Consider the following 6,753-nt stretch of genomic DNA (forward strand, 5'->3'; position numbering starts at 1 on the left):
CTGAAATCACAGAAAAATACACAAACTCATAGTAAAGTCCAGAAATGTGAATTTAACATAAAAACTAATAAAAACATCCCTAAAAGTAACTAGATTCTACTAAAAATATACTAAAAACAATGGCAAAAAGCGTATAAATTATCCGCTCATCACAACACCAAACTTAAATTGTTGCTTGTCCCCATGCAACTGAAAATCAAATAGGATAAAAAGAAGAGAATATACTATAAATTCCAAACTATTAGTGAAACATAGCTCCAATCAGATGAGCGGGACTTGTAGCTTTTTGCCTCTTGAATAGTTTTGGCATCTCACTTTATCCATTGAGGTTCAGAATGATTGGCTCTATAGGAACTCAGAGTTCAGATAGTGTTATTGATTCTCCTAGTTCAGTATGTTGATTCTTGAACACAGCTACTTTATGAGTCTTGGCCGTGGCCCTAAGCACTTTGTTTTCCAGTATTACCACCGGATACATAAATGCCACAGACACATAACTGGGTGAACCTTTTCAGATTGTAACTTAGCTTTGCTAAAGTCCTTAATTAGAGGTGTCCAGGGTTCTTAATCACACTCTTCTTTTGCTTTGGACCTTGACTTTAACCGCTCAGTCTCAAGTTTTCACTTGACACCTTCACGCCACAAGCACATGGTTAGGGACAGCTTGGTTTAGCCGCTTAGGCCAGGATTTTATTCCTTTAGGCCCTCCTATCTAATGATGCTCAAAGCCTTGGGATCCTTTTTATTACCCTTGCCTTTTGGTTTTAAGGGTTATTGGCTTTTTGCTCTTGCCTCTTGGTTTTAAGAGCTTTTGGCTTTTTCTGCTTGCTTTTTCTCTTTTTTTTTTTTGCTATTATTTTTTTTTTCTGCAAGCTTTGTTCTTTGCTGCTTTTTCTTGCTTCAAGAATCAATTTTATGATTTTTCAGATTATGAAATAACATGTCTCCTTGTCATCATTCTTTCAAGAGCCAACATATTTAACATTCTTAAACAACAACTTCAAAAGACATATGCACTGTTCAAGCATTCATTCAGAAAACAAAAAGTATTGTCACCACATCAATATAATTAGACTAAGTTCAAGGATAAATTCAAAACTCATGTACTTCTTGTTCTTTTGAATTAAAACATTTTTCATTTAAGAGAGGTAATGGATTCATATTCACTACTTTAAGGCATAGACACTTAGACATTAATGATCATGTAATAAAGACACAAACATAGATAAACATTTAACATAAGAAAATGAAAAATAGAAAGTTTAAGAACAAGGAATGAGTCCACCTTAGTGATGGTGGCGTTTTCTCCTTGAGGAACCAATGATGTCCTTGAGCTCTTCTATGTCTCTTCCTTGTCTCTGTTGCTTGATCCCTAGTGATTTTTGGTATTCCTATCCTCAGTTGCTTCCAATAATTATGTGGAGGGAAGTGCATCCCCTGAGGTATCTCAGGGATCTCTTGATTTGCAGCCACATGTTCTACCACTGAGCTATAGACCCTTGAGATGAATCTTTCCATCTCCCATGACTCGAAGGTGGAAGCCTTTGTCTTCCCTTCCCCTTTTCTAGAGGTTTCTCCAGTCTTAGGTGCCATCAATGGTAATGGAAAAACAAAAAGCTTATGCTTTTGCCACACCAAACATAGAATGTTGCTCGCCCTCGAGCAAAAGAAGAAAGAATAGATGAAGAAGAAGATGTGGAAAAAAAAACTAGGATTATTAGGAGGGAAGATGGGGATCCTGTGGGGTCCACAGATCCTGAGATGATCCTATGAGGTCCACAGATCTTGAGGTGTCAAGGATTTACATCCCTGCACCAATTAGGCATGTAAAATGCCTTTGCATGCAATTCTGGCGTTTAAACGCCGAACTGATGCTTGTTCTGGGCGTTCAACGCCCAGATGCAGCATATTTTTGGTGTTGAACGCCAGCTTCATGCTTGTTTCTGGCGTTCAGCGCCAGCTCCATGCTCTATTCTGGCGTTGAACGCCAGACAGATGCTCCTTACTGGCGTTTGAACGCCAGTGAACTCCTTCTCCAGGGTGTGCTGTTTTTTTATTTTTCTTCAATTTTTTCAGTTATTTTTGTGACTCCACATGATCATGAACCTATGAAGACATATAACTAATAAAAAATATAATTAGATAAATAAAAATTGGGTTGCCTCCCAACAAGCACTTCTTTAATGTCAATAGCTTGACAGTGGGCTCTCATGGAGCCTCACAGATGTTCAGAGCATTGTTGAGACTCCCCAACACCAAACTTAAAGTTTGGATATGGGAGTTCAACACTAAACTTAGAATTTGGTTGTGGCCTCCCAACACCAAACTTAGAGTTTGACTGTGGGGGCTCTAGTTGACTCTGTTTTGAGAGAAGCTTACTGTTCCTCTTTCCCATGTTTACAGAAGGATGTCCTTGAGTTTTAAACACAAGGGAGTACTCATTCAATTGAAGGACTAGTTCACCTCTGTCAACATCAATCACAGCTCTTGCTGTGGCTAGGAAGGGTCTTCCAAGGATGATGGATTCATCCTCATCCTTCCCAGTATCAAGGAATATGAAATCAGCAGGGATGTAAAGGCCTTCAACCTTTACTAATATGTCCTCTACTTGTCCATAAGCCTATTTTCTTGAATTGTCTGCCATCTCTAATGAGATTTTAGCAGCTTGCACCCCAAAGATTCCCAGTTTCTCTATTACAGAGAGGGGCATGAGGTTTATCCCTGAACCAAGGTCACACAGAGCCTTTTCAAAGATCATGGTGCCTATGGTACAAGGTATTAGGAACTTTCCAGGATCCTGTTTCTTCTGAGGCAATCTCAGTTGATCCAATGCATTCAGTTCATTGGTGAACAGGGGAGGTTCATCTCCCCAAGTCTCATTACCAAATAAATTGGCATTCAGCTTCATGATTGCACCAAGGAACTTAGCAACTTGCTCTTCAGTAACATCCTCATTCTCTTCAGAAGAAGAATACTCATCAGAGCTCATGAAGGGCGTAAGGAGGTTCAATGGAATCTCTATGGTCTCTAGATGAGTCTTAGATTCCTTTGGTTCCTCAAAGGGAAACTCCTTATTGATCACTAGACGTCCCAGGAGGTCTTCCTCACTGGGATTCACGTCCTCCTCCTCTCTTGTGGGTTCGGCCATGATGGTCATTTCAATGGCCTTGCACTCTCCTTTTGGATTTTCTTCTATATTGCTTGGGAGAGTACTAGGAGGTGTTTCAGTGATCCTTTTACTCAGTTGGCCCACTTGTGTCTCCAAATTTCTAATGGAGGACCTTGTTTCATTCATGAAACTCACAGTGGCCTTAGATAGATCAGAGACCAAGTTTGCTAAATTAGAGGTATTTTGTTCAGAGTTCTCTATCTGTTGCTGAGGAGATGATGGAAAAGGTTTACTACTGTTAAACCTGTTTCTTCCACCATTATTAAAGCCTTGTTGAGGCTTTTGTTGATCCTTCCATGAGAGATTTGGGTGATTTCTCCATGAGGGATTATAGGTGTTTCCATATGATTCACCCATGTAATTTACCTCTGCTATTGCAGGGTTCTCAGGATCATAAGCTTCTTCTTCAGAAGATGCCTCTTAAGTACTGTTGGATGCAACTTGCATTCCATTCAGACTCTGAGAAATCATATTGACTTGCTGAGTCAATATTTTATTCTGAGCCAATATGGCATTCAGAGTATCAATTTCAAGAACTCCCTTCTTCTGAGGCGTCCCATTACTCACAGGATTCCTCTCAGAATTGTACATGAACTGGTTATTAGCAACCATGTCAATGAGTTCTTGAGCTTCTGCAGGTGTTTTCTTTAGGTGAATGGATCCACCTGCAGAAGTATCCAATGATATCTTAGCTAATTCAGACAGACCATCATAGAATATATTCAGAATGGTCCATTCTGAAAGCATATCAGAAGGACACTTTTTTGTCAGTTCCTTGTATCTCTCCCAAGCTTCATAGAGGGATTCACCTTCTTTCTGTCTGAAAGTTTAAACATCCACTCTAAGCTTGCTCAGCTTTTGAGGAGGAAAGAACTTGGATAAGAAAGCCGTGACCAGCTTATCCCAAGAGTTCAGGCTATCTTTGGGTTGAGAGTCCAACCACACTCTAGCTCTGTCTCTTACAGCAAAAGGGAAAAGCATGAGCCTGTAGACTTCAGGATCTACTCCATTAGTCTTAACAGTATAACAGATCTACAAAAATTTAGTTAAAAACTGAAAAGGATCTTCAGATGGAAGTCCATGAAACTTGCAATTCTGCTGCATCAGAAAAACTAATTGAGGTTTCAGCTCAAAGTTGTTTGCTCCAATAGTAGGGATGGAGATGCTTCTTCCATGTAAATTGGAATTAGGTGTAGTAAAGTCACCAAGCATTCTCCTTGTATTATTATTATTTTCAGCTGCCATCTCCTCTTCCTGTTCAAAAATTTCTGAAAGGTGCTTGCTGGATTGTTGTAATTTAGCTTCTCTTAGTTTCCTCTTCAGAGTCCTTTCAGGTCCTGGATCTGCTTCAACAAGAATATTCTTGTCCTTGCTCCTGCTCATATGAAAAAGAGGGAACAGAAAAATAATAATAGGGATCCTTTTTACCAAAGTATAGAGGTCCCTGTGTGAGTAGAAGAAAAGAAGAAGAAAAGAATGTAATGTAAGGAAAGAAACACAAGGGTGAGGAGAGCAGAGATGTGAGATGAAGAGAAGTGTTGGTAGATGAATAAATAAATAGAAGGAGATGAGAGAGAAAGAGAATTTTCGAAAATTATTTTTGAAAAATGGTTAGTGATTTTTGAAAACTAAAAGAAGAAATAAATTAAAATTGAATTTTGAAACAATTAGTTAATTAAAAAGAATTTTTGAAAAAGAGGGAGATATTTTCGAAAATTAGAGAGAGAGGGTTAGTTAGGAAGTTTTGAAAAAGATAAGAAACAAACAAAAAGTTAGTTAGTTAGTTGAAATAAATTTGAAAATCAATTTTGAAAAGATAAGAAGATAAGAAGTTAGAAAAGATATTTGAAAATCAAATTTTTTTGAAAAAGATAAGATTTTTTTTTATTTTTGAATTTTCAATGATGAAAGAGAAAAACATGAAAAAGACTCAATGCATGAAAATTTTTAGATCAAAATGATGAATCCATGAAAGAATGCTATGAATGTCAAGATGAACACCAAGAACACTTTGAAGATCAAGATGAACACCAAGAACTTATTTTTGAAAAATTTTTAATGCAAAGAAAACATGCAAGACACCAAACTTATAAATCTTTAATGCTTAGACACTAAGATTTCAAGAATGCATATGAAAAATACCATACAACACAAAACACTAAAATATGAAGATCAATCAAGAAGGTTTATCAAGAACAACTTGAAGATCATGATGAATGCTATGCATGAATGCAATTTTCGAAAAATGCAAGATGAGTATGCAATTGACACCAAACTTGAAATTGACTCAAGACTCAAACAAGAAAAACAAAATATTTTTTATTTTTTATGATTTTATTGATTTTTTTTTTTGGATTTTTGAAATTTTTTTTTTTCGAAAAACATCTAGGAAAAAAAAAGAAAATAAGGATTTCAAAAATTTTTAATATGAATTCCAGGAATCTTGTACTCTTAGTCTAAAGCTCCAATCTGAGGGTTAGGCATGGCTTAATAGCCAGCCAAGCTTTAGTATGCTATTACATGCATTGAAGTGATTAGTTGAAGATCAATCCCAAAGCAGTTTGGATATGGCTTTACAGCCAGATAGGATTCAACATGTTACCATGAAACTCTAGAATTCATTCTTGAAAGTTTTGAAGCCATAGAATAATTTTCGAAAACAAAAGGAAAAAATTTTTTGAAAGATTTTTTTTTTGAAAACAAATATTTTTTTTTTGAATATTAATTGGGAAAAACAAAAAAGAAGAAAATATTTTTGAAAACTTTTTGAAAATAAAATAAGAAGAAAATTACCCAATCTGAGCAACACGATGAACTGTCAGTTGTCCAAGCTCGAACAATCCCCGACAACGGTGCCAAAAACTTGGTGCACGAAATTATGATCTCAGGCAACGGCGCCAAAAACTCTGTACGCACGTCTTAATAAATCGTTTTTCATTCACAACTTTGATACAACTAACCAGCAAGTGCACTGGGTCGTCCAAGTAATAAACCTTACGTGAGTAAGGGTCGATCCCACGGAGATTGTCGGTATGAAGCAAGCTATGGTCACCTTGTAAATCTCAGTCAAGCGGATATCAAATGGTTATAGTGTTTTCAAAAATAAATAATAAATAGACAGAAAATAAAGATAGAAATACTTATGTATATCATTGGTGAGAATTTCAGATAAAGGTATAGAGATGCTTTCGTCCCTCTGAACTTCTGTTTTCCTGCTGTCTTCATCCAATCAGTCCTACTCCTTTCTATGGCTGGCTTTATGTAAGGACATCACCATTGTCAATGGCTACTTTTCATCCTCTCTGTGAAAATGGTCCGATGCACTGTCACTGCATGGCTAATCATCTGGAGGCATCACCGTGGTCAATGGCTGCATCCCATCCTCTTGTGAAAATGGTCCAAATGCTCTGTCATAGCACGGCTAATCATCTGAGGTTCTCGATCATACTGGAATAGGATTCACCCTCTTTTTGCGTCTGTCACTACGCCCAGCACTCGCGAGTTTGAAGTTCGTCACAGTCATTCAATCCCAGAGCCCTACTTGGAATACCACAGACAAGGTTTAGACTTTCTGGACTCTCATG

General features: G+C 37.3%; 1 non-coding gene across 1 annotated transcript; it reads left to right on the forward strand.

Moving 5' to 3' along the window:
* The first annotated feature begins 3,910 nt into the window (after positions 1-3,910).
* Positions 3,911-4,018, forward strand: LOC148548096 (small nucleolar RNA R71). The gene has a single exon (XR_015897491.1). It is a non-coding gene; the product is annotated as a small nucleolar RNA R71 (small nucleolar RNA).
* The last annotated feature ends 2,735 nt before the right edge of the window (positions 4,019-6,753 follow it).

The sequence above is a fragment of the Arachis ipaensis genome, chromosome B8 (assembly GCF_059453495.1).
Source record: "Arachis ipaensis isolate K30076 ecotype BB chromosome B8, ASM5945349v1, whole genome shotgun sequence".
In the NCBI taxonomy this organism is placed as follows: domain Eukaryota; kingdom Viridiplantae; phylum Streptophyta; class Magnoliopsida; order Fabales; family Fabaceae; genus Arachis; species Arachis ipaensis.